The sequence below is a fragment of the Bos grunniens genome, chromosome 6 (genome assembly GCF_055505025.1).
Source record: "Bos grunniens cultivar Pamir isolate PY7600 chromosome 6, Bosgru_T2T1.0, whole genome shotgun sequence".
Classification (NCBI taxonomy): domain Eukaryota; kingdom Metazoa; phylum Chordata; class Mammalia; order Artiodactyla; family Bovidae; genus Bos; species Bos grunniens.
Genome location: NC_141170.1, coordinates 111,268,535 through 111,284,576, shown reverse-complemented (window position 1 = coordinate 111,284,576; position 16,042 = coordinate 111,268,535). Strand labels below are relative to the sequence as shown.

Below are 16,042 nucleotides of genomic sequence, written 5' to 3'. Positions count from 1 at the left end.
TCCTCTAAAGTCAGGAACAATACAAGGGTGCTCACTCTTACCACTACTATTCAACATAGTTTTGGAAGTTTTAGCCACAGCAGTAAGAGAAGAAAAAGAAATAAAAGGAATCCAGATTGGAAAAGAAGAAATAAAACTCTCACTGTTTACAGATGACATGATCCTCTACATAGAAAACCCTAAAGACACCACCAGAAAATCACTAGAGCTAATCAATGAATATAGTAAAGTTGCAGGATATAAAATCAACACACAGAAATCTCTTGCATTCCTATACACTAACAATGAGAAAATAGAGAAATTAAGGAAACAATTCCATTCACCAGTGCAATGAAAAGAATAAAATACTTAGGAATAAATCTACTTAAAGAAATTAAAGACCTATATATAGAAAACTATAAAACACTGGTGAAAGAAATCAAAGAAGACACAAATAGATGGAGAAATATACCATGTTCATGGATTGGAAGAATCAATATAGTGAAAATGAGTATACTACCCAAAGCAATCTATAGATTCAATGCAATCCCTATCAAGCTACCAATCATAATTTTCAGAGAACTAGAACAAATAATTTCACAATTTGTATGGAAATACAAAAAACCTCGAACAGCCAAAGCAATATCGAGAAAGAAGAATGGAACTGGAGGAATCAACCTGCCTGACTTCAGACTATATTCAAAGCTCCAGTAATCAAAAAAATATGGTACTGGCACAAAGACAGAAATATAGATCAGTGGAACATATTCTATTTGTTTTAATGATACTAGAATAGAAATTTGCAAAATAACACTACTTCTACTTTTCTGAATAAAAGAAACCATATTACACTGTTTGGACATAAATGTTAACTTTAAAAGGAGTTGATTGTGTCATTTTGTCCTATTATCTCATGAAGTGTTTTAGACTAGCCAGATGAGCATTTTTGCAAAACAGTGTATTTTTGCCTTTTTATTAATGGCATTTAGTTTGCATAATATTCTGTCACTTGAATGTTATTGGTTTTTATTTCATAAAGAATAATATGGAAAGTGTCTTGTGTTAGAGTTTGCACAGTCATTTCACTTACCGTGTAATTTATATGAAAAAATCAGCTTTCCAAATATATTTTTAAAACTGTGATACCATTCCCAACCCTTTGCAACTCATTTTTCTTGTAATTAAAAAAACTTTTTAGCTCAATTACTTGGTACTATTTTTAATGAAAGAATTTGCTGGATGTTTGTTTTCAAGTTGTATTATGCCTCAAAGCGAACAGTTTGTTTCAGCTTTGGAAAAGCTCAGCATTTTTCTGTCTCTAAAGATAGGTAGGAAAATCATACTGCAACTTGCTACCCACTGATTGTAACTGTCTAGCACACATTTATTTTATTTATTAAGATGATCTCTTACTGAAGCAGAATCTTAAAATTTATTTTGTATTTGCAGAGTTGTTTCCTCTTTTTCACTTTCTATATTATATATTAACTAGAAAATAGTACATATCAAATATAGTAGTCATTCATTCACTCAACAGATGTTTTTGCATGAATATTATATGCAAGGCATATTTCTGAATACTGGAAATACAACTATGGACAAACAGGCAAAATTCTCTGCCCCTCAAGGGGCCCACCTTCCAGTGGAGCTGGAGACAGTATGTAAAGGAGTGAAGCAGATTGTGTGGTATGTGGTCACTGCCATAGCCTATTTGGGCTGCTATAACAAAATGCCACATAGTAGGTGGCTTATAAGATTTTGCTGGTCACAGTTGTGGAGGTTGGAAAGTCCAGGTTCAGGGTACCAGCATGGTTGACCTCTGGGCAGGATTGACTTCTGACCCCCTTCCTGGTTGTCAGCCAGCACCTTCTTGCTGGGTCCTCGCATGATGTAAGGGGCTGGGATCTCCCTGGAATCTCGTTATAAACACTAGTCCCATTTATGAGGACACCACCCTTCTGACCTAAGGACCTCCCGAAGGCCCACCTTCTGGTACTTTACACAGGGCCCTAAAATTTTCAACATATGAGTTTTGCAGGGACACAAATATTCAGATCCTAGCAGTCCCTAAATGCTGTGGGAAACAAGAAAAGATAAAGAAAGGAGATAATGACAGTAGGGACTGGAAACTGGAAACTGCAGTTTAAACAAAGACTAGGAGAAAGTAAACTGACTGTCACAGACATGATCCCATGCAACTGTGTCATTTAGTTCTTCAATTCCAATAGTGTATGAACATGAATGTGAACGTGAAGTCACTCAGTCGTGTCTGACTCTTACTGACTCCATGGTCTGTAGCCTACCAGGCTCCTCCACCCATGGGATTTTCAAGGCAAGAATACTGGAGTGGGTTGCCATTTCCTTCTCAAGGAGATATTCCTGACCAGGGTTTGAACCCAGGTCTCCCACATTGTAGGAAGACATTTTACTGGCTGAGCCACCAGGAAAGTCCAATAGTGTATATCATGTAGGAGTTAACTATACAAACGAGGACTACTAATAAAACCCCTGTCCCCTTAGATGCTTAGAGTAGACCTCGGTCATTTGGAATTTGATAAAAAGGTGAATAAGTAAAGTTTTCTCATAAGCAAAAGGAGAAGCTGTGCTTTAATGGCCTAAAGCTGTGAAACGAGCCTAATGGTGGTTCAATTAGGTTCAGCTGTTTGTAATAAAACAGCCTGACAAATAGCGGCTTAAAATAATAGATGCATATTTCTTAGGGATATAAATGAAGAAAAAGGCTTGGTCATCTAGTTCTAGAGGGGCAACCCAACTGTATTGTGGACCCAGCTGCTTTTTCCCCCTTCTGTTTATGTAACTTCATCCTAAAGCTACCTCATGGGAAGTAAGTGTGCAGTAGAGGGCCGCTCAGTGGGTGAGGGGTGCTCACTGTGCCTTGAGGGGTCGACTCAGGGGGCTTGAGGGGCTCAACCCTGCACATAGCAAAGAAAGGACTGGCCCTTGCCTGGCTTCTGGGCAGCGACACCCTCTGAGCCCTTGGAATATCCCACCTGATAAGAATGCTCCTGAGACCCTGGGCCACAGCACATAATTTCTGGTAACAACGTGGTTTACAGTGAACACCTGCTTTTATTCTCCCGCACCTGAACTGCACCGTCAGTTTGGCCTCCGTGGGGGCTGGAGGCTGCATCGCTCAGGTCAGTTGGTGTGTGCTCCTGGCCTTGGTGACTGATTCCCAGCAAGACCATGGATATTCAGGTGAGCTTCTCTGCTTGGGAGCCCTCGACACTTGTCATGCCTCCTTGCTGGGAGAATTAAGTGCTGTCTGTGAAACTCTTCTGGGAGAGGACACCCAGAAACTCCTGTCGGTTTCTCTTGGACTGATCCCCCCTTATGTCTTTTTCTTACATTTTCTTTTCTCTGTCCTTTTGTTGTAATAAACCATTCCATGAGTTTAACAGCATTTCTGGGTCCTGCTAGTGAATCATCCAGTGGTCATGGGGGCCCCTGACGTGGTAGGTGGTCACTGATCCATCTGTGCTGCGGATAATAGAAAGGAGGCTATGCCTTTTGCAGTAAAGAACTCCCTGACTGTGGAACGCAGTATGTCCATTTATGTATTATTGGCTACGAGTTAGTTACAAGGCCTAGCTATAATCTTATATAGTTGGGCAGCAGCATGTTCATCCAAAACTTGAATTCTTATCTAAAGTAAAAGGGGAAGTTGGATATGAAGAAGGAACCAGCAGTCTCTTCTATAAGAGACTTGTAAGAAAAATATACTTTCCACTTGGGTGTTTGTTCATTTTCTTAACTTCTGCTTTTCCTTTTTAATACTATATAGCTTTCATTTTAAAATAAATGTATTTATTGCTATAAAAATCTTCATTCAAAATTTGGTGTTTAATGTAGATTTTTCTATCTTCCTTATTTACTTTCTTCTATTTAATATACAGATACTGTAAGTTTTACTCAGGTCCCTGTGCTAAATTAATGAGGTGCTACTGATGGAGGTAACTGCACATGATGAAGATGAAGTGTTTTGCAGGATTTTCGTTGTTTTTTTTAAGGACCAAGGTGAAATTCTAGTTTTGTGCTTTATCTGTCTCTGGTCTGTGTGTATCTATATATCTGCCTGCCATGTATTTTAAGTGCCTGTTTTCTCTGTATCTGTGTATTTCCTGTATCTTTTCTATCAGTGAATGGGACTGACTTTCCGGCTACATTCTCACCAACTCGGGACTGTCCCTTCCTCCCCTTTGAGGCAGGTCCTTTGATGCCCCATCTCTGTACTCTCCCATGTAGCACTGTGGGTGTGCTCCCTTTTCTCTTCCTTCCCCCCACTTTTTGAATCCCTTTCCCTATTTCCCTGTGTTTCTCATCACGGCTGTATTAGACAAGTTGGCCCTGCTCTTAATCCCCTTGGGGGAAACTGTCTCACCCACAGCCCCTATGAAGGGAGGAGGACTCCGTCATTCCAGAAATGGGGTGAATATGGTCTGTCACAACACCCCCAACCCCAGTCTTCACCGAGAGCATCTGAGTTACAGCAGGCACCTGACTAACCCATAGCCTTACCTGTGAGGCCATTTGACAGATTAAAAACTCTGCCTGAACAAGGATCAGCTGAGCAAATTAGACTCTTGTGAATTTAAACTGGAAATATGGACGAGGAGATTAGGTAGTTGAAGCAGACATTGAAAAAAGAAAAAAAAAATTCAGCCAAAGAGGTGGGACTGAAAGACCACGAGGAAATAAGCTAAAAGGTATGGATGGTCTTGTTGATAGTTTGTGAAAAGAGAGGAAACAGGAGCTGAATATCTTGCAGGCAGAGAAGCAGTAAGCTTCTGCCACCCAGGTAAAAAGAAAATCCATTCTTTCCCTAGACTTCTGTCCCAGTCTCTACTTCTGAGCTTCTCTCCCTGTGACCAAGTGCTCCAAGATTGCCACGCAATCCCTTTGGTCCTCATGTGAACATTTATCTTTACAATAAACTTATCATTACTTGACTTAATCCTGTATGAACCCAACTCACATCAGTTCTGTCATTTTAGATGATGCTCTTGCCTTTATCGTCAAATGGCTATTTCTGGTTCTGAACTCAAATCCTTTCCCATTTTCATTCATCACAACTGAATTCTTACACTACCGTTCTTCACAACTCTCTTCTTGAGACAGTCCCCTTTTACTCTCAGCATGGTTATACACTATATCTCTATAGGGACTCACAACTGATATTTATGTGTTCAAGCGAACCCTCACTGGCTGCCATTAAACACTGAATCAACCCCCACCTTCCCTCACCCCTCTGTTGGCTCTCACTGCTGGTGTAAGACACACTACTCAGAATGGAGACCGTTCCCCCAGACGTCACAGTTTTCTTATCTTCTGGAGGACTAGGACCAGCTCTCTCTCTGTCTCTTAGCATGAACAGGTAAGTTCATATAACTGCTACCAACCTAAAGCTGTCAAGTGGCTTATAAATGAGATCTTGGAATGCTGGAATAACTCTCTGAGGAAAAAGATATGCAGAACCCATTAACAGATGTGTGTGTCAAGGGGTTTACATTTCCACTTCTAAAAACTTTTGTGACATTGTACATAAGCCAGTGGCTTTCAAAAATTCTTAAGAATTGAGCCATTTCTTCCAAATGTGAAACCCTAATATGTAAAACATACAGAAATGAAAGCCCCAAGACCCCCTTTCTCAACAACTGCTCCTGGAGGCCCCTTCTTTGAGCTGTACAGCTTTTTGGAGTGAAGCATTTTGGACTGAAGCTTTTTGGAGTGCGGTTTGAAAGCCATTCCCTTGAGCTTTGAGACCTGTAAACAAAATAGTGTTACCTGCTGGGGTGAACAGATTATTTAACTACTATCCAGGGTCAAACTTCTTTCCAGCCCTGGGAAAACCCAAGTCAGACTCTCTGTCTCTGTAAGAAAGGTATTTCCCCTTGTCCATTCCCTACTTGGGCTTCCTTGGTGGCTTAGATGGTAAAGAATCCACCTACAATGCAGGAGACACAGGAGATGAAGGCTCGACCTCTGGGTCAGGAAGATCCCCTGGAGTAGGAAATGGCAACCCACTCCAGTATTCTTGCCTGGAGAATTCCATGGAAAAAGGAGCCTGGAGGACTATAGTCTGTAAGGTCGCAGAGAGTCAGATATGACTGAGTGACTAACGCTTTCACTTCTTACTTGCCCCATCAATCTCTGCCTGCTTAGACTATCCTCATGGCATTATGGATTATTCCCAAGGACCTTTCCTTTGCTTCTCAAGGGAGTATAGTAACTTGTTCCAAAGCGTATTTGTGGTTTTCCCCTAGAGCACGCTGGGCACTACTGAGCTAACCTCCTCCACACCCACATCCTGTCAGAGCTGGGATGGGTACCTCTTTTGAGCCTTGTAGATTTCTGTGATATCAGATGTGATAGGAGGGCACCAAGACGACTAAGAGTCACTGAAGAGGGGAACCCCAAGAGGAGCTGACTCAGGGGCTGTCTCATGTCTGCAGATGGCCCCGATCTCAGCAAGCCGTCACTGAATCTCTGACTCGTACCAGGATCAGTGCAGCTGGGAGATGCCCTGGAGGAGCCCTATCTGTGAGGAATGGCCATAGTTTTGAGCTGGGCAAGAGCTTCTTCAGCACAGGGCTGCGGTCCTTTGGGGGCTGACCTATCTTGGTATGCTGCCCTCCTTTTCTTTCCTGCTCACACATCCTCTCCTCTTCCTTTTCATCATTCAAGCAGGAGATACACAGAGTTTGCTCATATGAATGTCCATTGAGTCAGTGATGCTATCTAACCATCTCATCCTCTGCTGCCCTCTTCTCCTGTTTCCATCAATCTTTCCTAAAAGACTCAGGAAAACCAGAGTCTTTTCCAATGAGTTCACTCTCTACATCAGGTGGCCAAAGTATTAGAGCTTCAGCATCAGTCCATCTGATGAATATTAAGGACTGATTTCCTTTAGGACTGACTGGTTTGATCTCCTTGCTGTCCAAGGGACTATCAAGAGTCTTCCCCAGCACCACAATTTGAAAACATCAGTTCTTTAGCACTCAGCCTTCTTTACGGTCCAACTCTCACATTTGTACATGACTACTGAAAAACTGTAGCTTTGACTATATGGACCATTATTGGCAAAGTGATGTCTTTGCTTTTTAGTATGATGTCTAGCTTTGTCATGGGCTTCCTTTGTGGCTCAGCTGGTAAAGAATCCGCTTGCAATGCAGGAGACCTGGGTTCAATCCCTGGGTTGGGAAGATCCCCTGGAGAAGTAAGGGAAAGGCTACCCACTTCAGTATTCTGGCCTGGAGAATTCCATGGACTGTATAGTCCATGGGGTCACAAAGAGTCGGACGTGACTGAGTGAGTTTCACTAGGTTTGTCATAACTTTCCTTCTGAGGAGAAAGTGTCTTTTAATTTCAAGGCTGCAGTCAACATCCACAGTGGTTTTGGAGCCTAAGGAAAAAATATCTGTCGATGCTTCCACTTTTTCCCCTTTAATTTGCGATGAAGTGATGGGATTGGATGCCATGATCTTAGTTTTTGAATGTTGAGTTTCAAGCCAGTTTTTTTATTCTACTCTCTCCTTCTCATCAAGAGGGTTGTACTTATGTATAAACTTAATTAAGACTTGAGTTAGACCCTAGGAATATTATATAATTTTCTTTAAAATGAGAATTTTTTAAAATTCCTTTTTAAAAACCAATTTATAATGATTTGACAGTAGAAATTGAATGATTATTTCTGGAATTCTAATTTTCATGCTGCCACTAACCTTGTTAGACAAATAAATTAGGCCTTATCTATGGGACCCAAAAGGTATGTGTGGAGCAAGATAATATTTTGCATGATGTTCAGTTGTAATATATATGTATATAATATATGTATAGACACATATATATGTGATACACAAATATATGTATGTATATGTACCAAAATCACTGCAGATGGTGACTGCAGCCATGAAGTTAAAAGATGCTTACTCCTTGGGAGAAAAGTTATGACCAACCTAGATAGCATATTCAAAAGCAGAGACATTACTTTGCCAACAAAGGTCCATCTAGTCAAGGCTATGGTTTTTCCAGTAGTCATGCATGGATGTGAGAGTTGGACTATAAAGAAAGCTGAATTGATGCTTTTGAACTGTGGTATTGGAGAAGACTCTTGTGACTCCTTTGGACTGCAAGGAGATCCAACCAGTCCATCCTAAAGGAAAACAGTCCTGAATATTTGTTGGAAGAACTGATGCTGAAGCTGAAACTCCAATACTTTGGCTACCTGTTGTGAAGAACTGACTCATTGGAAAAGACCCTGATGCTGGGAAAGATCAAAGGCGGGAGGAGAAGGGGACGACAGAGGGTGAGATGGTTGGATGGCATCACTGACTCAATGGACATGAGTTTGAGTAAACTCTGGGAGTTGGTGATGGACAAGGTGGCCTGGCATGCTGCACTCCATGGGGTTGCAAAGAGTCAGACATGACTGAGTGACTAAATTGATACTGATATATATTCACACATATATGTATATAAATGTACACACACACACACACATATGAGATACTGAGAGTATTAAACAATTAACATCATCATCCCTGGCTAATCTATAATTATTCCTTGAGCACCTGTTGTATGTTTAGAACTAGTATATGAGTAGAAATGGCATATGCAGTTCTATTGTCAGGTAAAATTTCAAAGGGAAAAGATATTAAATGTTTTGACTGGTGACTTTTAATAAGTATTCTGACAGTTTTCATCAATACCACCCAGTCCTCCACAGACAAACTTGTCATATTCAGAGAAAACCAGAGTCAGACAAAACTACCCCTCATCCTTCTGCTGGCCTTCCCAGGCTCCACATAATAAAGCCCACCAGCAATTCTGGAACTTTCTCTGATGTTGTATTTTTCATAACTGAGAATTTTTGCTGGTTTTATTTCTCATGTTTCCTTACAGAAGGAAAGATATATTTGTGAAAGTTCTCTAGTCTCAGAGGGATAAACTTTTTCCATATCTAGAGGAGTGGCCCCAAATAAGTGTTTTGTCAACATAGCATAAGGAATTTTACCCAGAGAATAGTTGAATGAATCTTATGTGATAAGTGCTTTTTCTTATTCTTTGTGGGTAAGTGACCTCTTAACACAAGATTAGGATGTATTAAGAAAGATGGCACTTGCTACCATAGAGACTCACTCTGCTACCTCAGGACAAGCCAGTAATAATTCTAAATTGTCACAGATTCCTAAGTAAGATGTATTTTCTTAACACAGGGTCTCTAAATGTAAAGGTGATGCACAGTTATCAGCAATTGGGAAAGATATGACTGCATTTCCAGAAAAACCAAGAGCTTCTTCTGAAAAATTAAAGGTTATTTCAGATGAGGAGAAGAATATAAAAATTTTAAAGCCATAAAATGTGGATAAAATACATAAAAACTTATTAAAATAATACCATAAACAAGTCAAATGACAAGTGGCAACCTAGGAGAAGATATTTGGAAATGTATGAGGAAGACCTAACTGCAAAAGATATAGAAAGTGACTATAAATCTATTAAAAGCAATTGAAACATGAATGAATAACATGGCCAGGTTTTATAGGAAAAAAAATGATTTTTAAGCAAAAAACAAGACATCCAACTTTATACTTTTTAATATTAAATCAAAAACCACTTTTTTGTTTTGCCAGTTAGATTGACAAAGTTTTTAGTAATAAAATGGGTGAAAGTGTTGACAGGAGATTTACTGTTTTATTGATGGGAGTGTGAGCTGGTTAAAACTCTGTGGAGAAATACTTGAAAATATCTATTAAAATTTAAAATGAATATATTCTTGTACCCAGTAATTCTGCTTTTGGATTTATTCTTACTATTTTTATATCCAATGTGTGTGCAAATATCAACTTCATTAACTGAAGAATTTTTGATATAGTGAAAATTGGAAACCACTTCCCATGTAGATCATAATAAGTTAAATGCATTACGAAACACCATAATATGGAGTGCTAAGCCTCCATTAAATGGTAACAAAATAGTTCTATCTATGCTGTATGGAATAAGCCTTAAAATATATGGTAAAATGAAAAGTTAGACCCAGAACAGGATGCATAATATACATGTTAGTATAGGATTATAGGTAGAAGAATACAGCAAAACTGATAACATTTATTGCACTTGGGAGCCTGGAAAGGAAGAAAAGAAGACAAAAGATTTCTTTTATCTATGTTTTTTCATGCTCCCAGAATGTACGAGCTTGTGTGAATTAGAATTTATCAAACTTTGAATAGGTTATCATTTATAACACCGTTATTATGTAATTTAGAAATCATATTAACAGAGAGATATTATCATGTCTGTTTTACAGATGAGGAATGAAAGGCTAGGAAAAATATGTTGCACATGGTCAAAAAGCTTGTGGAGGGAACTCTCCTACATTGTTGGTGGGAATGTGAATTGCTACAGCCACTGTGGAGAATAATATGAATTTTTCATAAATAACTAAAAATAGAACTACCATATGAGCCAGCAATCCTACTCCTGGACATATATCCAGAGAACACCATACTTTGAGATGATATATGGACCCCAATGTCCACTGAAGCACTATTTACAATAGTCAAGGCATGGAAACAACCTAAATGTCCATCGACAGGTCAAAGATGATGTGGTACATATATACAACGGACTGTTACTCTGCTATAAAAAAGAATGAAATAATGCCACTTGCAGCAGATGGATGGACCTAGAAATTATCATACTAAATGAAGTTAAGTCAGAGAAAGACAAAGATATATCATTTACATGTGGAGTCTAAAAAAATGACCCAAATGAACTTATTTACAAAACAGAAACAGATTCACAGACTTAGAAAACACACCTCGACCCTGTCTGCATGGATAGGGTTGAGTCCTAGGGACATTGAGTTTACATTTATTTAATTTTGATTAATGAACAATGTTAATCCTATTCTGATTTTGACTTTTAGTTGTGTTAAGACTCATAAGAACGCTTCTCTTTTCTATTCATAGCCGATTGATTTATTTGTTAATTTACCTAGTCATTCACTCAGGTTCAGAATGTTTAATAGGTTCTCACGATGACGAAAGGACAGTTTCTACCCTCATAATGTGCTGTTTCTGATCCTGTTGGGAATCAGTGATCGTACTGACAATTATGATATGTTGATGTATATAATAGAGTTATAGGCAGAGTAAAAATGTTGTGCAGAGAAATAGGAGGTCCAGTCAGCTGGGCAGAGTCCAGGAAGGTCTCCTGCAAAAGGTGAAAACTGAATCATAAAAGCAGATCATTTGTTTTTTTAGATGGTGATGGGGAAAGGCTATATACCAGGCAGAGGCACTGGTAAATGCCTGTGAGATTTGTCTGGGAACAACAGGTGATTTAAAATTACTGTTGTTATTGCTGTTTTTCAGTTGCTAAGTCATTTAAAATTGCTTGAGTATTTAGGGCAGATGTGGAGCGGTGAAAAATGATGTCACGTAAATGTTAAGGACACAGGTAGTAAAGTGATCCTTTGTATAATAGGATCCGCAAAGAGTCGGACACGACTGAGCGACTGAACTGAACTGAACTTGTATAATAGTACAGAGTTTATTATGCAAAGCAATTGAAAAACGAGCAGGGTTAGATTTGTGTTACTGTAAATCACATCAATGATATTTTTCGATATGATAAATATAAGTAATTGTATATGAGTTTACATCTACATTCTTTATTCTAGTTGTCCATTTCTCTGTTTCATTCAAGTACTCTCCCTATCTTGTTTTTTTAAATTCAATACCCAGTTCAATTTAACATGATAATGTCTCATAGCTCTTTAAAAGTAAGATAAGAAAATCCTTGAAACAGATTCCTAGAAGGGCATGGTAAGATGCCCTCATATGAGGGCATCTTTCCAATCAAGAAGCAGCAGTCCTATTTAAGCTAAAGAAGCTAAAAACACATCTGCAATCCGTAGCTTGAGAAACAAATTTGGAAAAGGTATTCTCTACAGAAGAGTGGCCTTCTCTTTGTTCCAACAGAGCATTTGGTTTCTCAGGGATCATCAAATAAAGGTCCAACTCCACTTTGCCTCTGGGTACAGGCTTTTTTTCTTCCAGGTTCTCCTGTCCTCATTACTGATGTAATTCCCTTTGGGAGTCTTTCTATAAAGAAAGACATCTGTTTCCATTGTCTTCTTCCGAGAGAGAGAAACAAGATCTCTCCATGTCATTACATGGTTAGTACCATGCATGTGAGCCACCTTCTGTGAGGCACAAGCTCAGAGATCAAGGGGACGCGAGCACTGGAAGACAAGGTGCACTGTTTGACCACGCCACAGATGTTTCATTGCTGCTGCTGCTTAATGTGAAGGAATGCATATTTTTTCTTTTCCTCTCTCTTTCTTTCTCTCCTGGCCTCCTTTTCTTCCTTCCTTCCTTCCCTTTTCTTTTAATTTGCAGAGATAGTATAGAGACATAGAAGTATTCCACTTCCCTGCAAAGTGCAAATTTGCATTTACAGCTGGCTCTCTGCATCTGCTGATTGTGCATCCATGCCTTCAACAACCAGGGGTCAAAAATACTTTTAAAAAATTGTGGAACACTCCCCCAAACGAAACTTGAACTTGCTGCTTGCAGGGAACTGCATAGCATTTACACTGTGTTAAGTATTAAAAGAAATCTGGAGCTAATTTAAATTATACGGGAGGATATGTGGAGGCTATATGCAAATATTATACCATTTTATGTAAGGCACTTGAGCATCCTTGGTATTGGAGACTGAGGGACGTTCTGAAGCCAATCCCCCATGGATGCTGAGGGACAACAATACATTCTAAATGAGAAAATTATGATATTTTTTTCTATAACATCTTGCAAGTAAAATGTGTCTCAAATGGTTTTACAACTCAGAAGAGAGTTATAAATCTAAAACTTTTAAAAATTATATAGGGAGAGACAGAATAATGCATGAGAAAAAAAGACATAGCATATTTGTATTGTAAGCCCCATGGGCTAAGTCAGGTTTTTTAGTGATTCACTTTGGGTGAAATATCTTTATGAATTATGAACATATTCAGTAATAAGGACTGATAAATTAGCTTACTATTACAAATGATTTAAATTCAAAAATATGCATAACTTCAGCTAGGTAGAAGTGATTTGCTCTTATGACATTTTTTTCTTCTGCAAATTATTTAGTTCTATCAGCAGGCCTTGTGAAAGTTTCCTTTGTTCTACACATCAATCTAACTCTTAAATTTTATGAATATCAGTTAAGAAATATATGTTGCATAGATAATATTTAAATATTTATATAAACTCTATAAATTATACATACTTATATATACAGTATATATACAATATATTCTTATATAAATTATATAAATATTAATATTTGTTGTGTTTTGAAGAGAATTTTTTTTCTAAAAACCCATTTAGTTTGAAGCTGACAGTTAAAAGCAACAAGGAAATCAATATTTGTCAAAGGCACACAACACACTAGGCCCTATGTCTACAACATATTACCTAGTCCTTACGCGAATTCTAAATTAGCTGTTCCCCTCCATCTTCACAGAGGAGGGTGCCCAGGCTGAGAGAGGTTCAGGGATCTGGCACTGTTTGTATAAAATCCAAATCTGGTGCTTGAAATAAGATTCCAACTTTTCTGGCTTCTATTCCATGCTCTTTGTAGAATATTGTATAAAGGTTTGAAAACTAATGAATCTGTTGAATAAATTAAATATTTTGTGCTGAATTCAGATTACTTTTCATACTCCCAGAACTCATTTCCATAGTAGGCTTATCCTAAAGTATGATTCAGTTACTATCTTAAGTGGTCATTTCTTCAAGCTGAGGGCTGTTTCATTTGCCCACCTGAAAACTGGTGAGAAGCCTAGAAGTTCCTGAAATAGAAGGATTTCAGGATATCTGAGTAGACCCTGGAGAAGGAAAGAGAACAGCACAACACTGTTAACTTTTATGATGGGTAGGGCCGGCCAGTGACAAAATAGCTATTTCCTCCTTTTCCAAGTCGTGGAATACTTGATGTTTGACTTGTCAACTGCTATCTTATTAGACACACCTTTACATTTTAACTAAGGTTTTCAGATGTGAGCTAAATGCTTTTGGTGCATAACTTCCAGAAAAGAATTATTAATCAATTCAGTGATTCAGGTACTGTTGCCTACGTATCTTTTACTAGAAGTAGCTATATAAAGGAGAAGGTAATGGCAACCCACTCCAGTACTCTTGCCTGGAAAATCCCATGGACGGAGGAGCCTGGTGGGCTGCAGTCCATGGGATCACGAAGAGTTGGATGCGACTGAGCGACTTCACTTTCATTTTTCACTTTCATGCATTGGAGAAGGAAATGGCAACCCACTCCAGTGTTCTTGCCTGGAGAATCCCAGGGACTGGGATTCTATGCGTCTATGGGGCTGCACAGAGTCGGACACGACTGAAGCGACTTAGAAGCAGCAGCAGCTATATAGAAATGAGAAATAACTCTTTGAATTCTAGGCTTTTTTTTTTCCTTAAAGAAATGAAGACATTTTTATTTAAAATTCCCACCTAATAATAAGTTTCACAGAAAGTCCTTTGTAAGATCCTCCCCTAGGCCTTGTTTCTCCGTCTTGGCACTGGTGACATTTTGGGTGGAATATTTCTTTTTTCCCCAGGATTTATTTATTGACTGGCTGCGCTGGGTCTTTACTGCTGTGCGTGGGCTTTCTCTAGTTGCGGTGTGTGGGCTTCTCCTTGTGGTGGCTGCTCTTGTTACCGAGCACAGGCTCTCAGCTGTGCCAGCCTCAGCAGTTGTGGCCTGGGGCCCTCCAGACCGCTGCCACAGTAGTTGTGCTCCGTGGCTTCAGTTAATCTGCAGCACGTGGAATCTTCTGGAACCAGGGACCAAACCAGCATCCCTTGCATTGCACGTCAGATTCTTAACCACTGAGCCACCAAGGAAGCCCTAAACACTTTTTTGTTGTGGGGGCTGTCCTGTGCATCCTAGGCTGTGAAGTAGACCCTTGGGTTCATAATGAGATGCCAGTAGCATCTTCAAGCTGTGACAGTCAGTTTCTAGGTATTGGCACAAACAAATGCCCCAAGGGGTAACTACATTGAGAAGCACTGCCATAGACCCCTTAAACTTAATTTTTGGTCAGTTTGGGATAGGAAAGAGAAAAACAGTTCTGAAGATATAGAAGGGAGACTAAAAAAGAAAAGTGTTATAAATAAATAAAATTAAATGCAAGACAGCAGGATTATTCCTAACATACTCAAACTGCAAAAAGTCCAAATGTTCATCAGTTGGTTAATGGTTAAACAAATTGTGGCACATCCATACAACAGGAATTTAGCAATAAATAGGAAAATGAACTACTGTATAGTATTTTGTGCTATACAAAATGATTTTGGATTTTGAAGGAATCTCAGAAACACCGTGCTTCATGAAAGAAATCATTTACAAAAGACTGTGTACTCTATGATTCCATTTATATGAAGTTCTAGGAAAGATAGAACTCTAGTGGGAGGAATCAGATCAGGAATGCCTGAAGCTGGGCCTGGTGAGAGCAAATGACCTCAGAAGGGTATGAGAAAATGCGTGGTGGTGAAAATGATGTATGTTTTGACTATCATGGTGGTTACGTGACAGTGTACATTGCCAATATACATGAAATGTAGGATTAAAATGGGTTAATTTTATTGTATGTAAATTATACCTCAAGAAAGCTATTTGAAAAATAGATGTGAAGATAGTGAAGAGAATATACTATAGAGGACAGGATGGGGAAGCCATTTCCAGACTCATTTTTGTAAACAATCCGTGACAACTGACCTCATAGAAGTGGATGTGAATACCCAGGGCTGGAGCTGATTGGCAGGTCTGACTTTGCTTCAGGAAAACCCCCTGGCAGCCTCTATTTTTGCACAACAGCTTATTCCTAGCAGGGCCAGTCAGAGTTGTCTCAAATATTATCTGGCAGCCCCCAGATCCTTGGGACCTATCATCTAGGAACCCAGAGGCTCCTTTGAGAAACTATGAATAAACAATGTAGGAGGTTAGATCTACAACACAGAGTCAGCCAGCAATGTCTCCT

At 39.1% G+C, this 16,042-nt stretch overlaps 1 long non-coding RNA gene across 7 annotated transcripts in view; it reads left to right on the top strand.

Annotated features, from left to right (window-relative positions):
* Positions 1–2,702: 2,702 nt before the first annotated feature.
* LOC147371199 (uncharacterized) overlaps positions 2,703–16,042 on the top strand; it is a 228,230-nt gene continuing 214,890 nt past the window's right edge. For 3 of the 7 annotated variants that reach the window (XR_015165972.1, XR_015165971.1, XR_015165967.1), the window contains exon 1: positions 2,713–3,198. This is a non-coding gene — a long non-coding RNA (uncharacterized LOC147371199). Of the gene's footprint in view, positions 3,199–16,042 lie in introns of all 7 variants that reach the window. The other 4 variants (XR_015165969.1, XR_015165966.1, XR_015165968.1 and 1 more) reach the window with 3 other exon arrangements.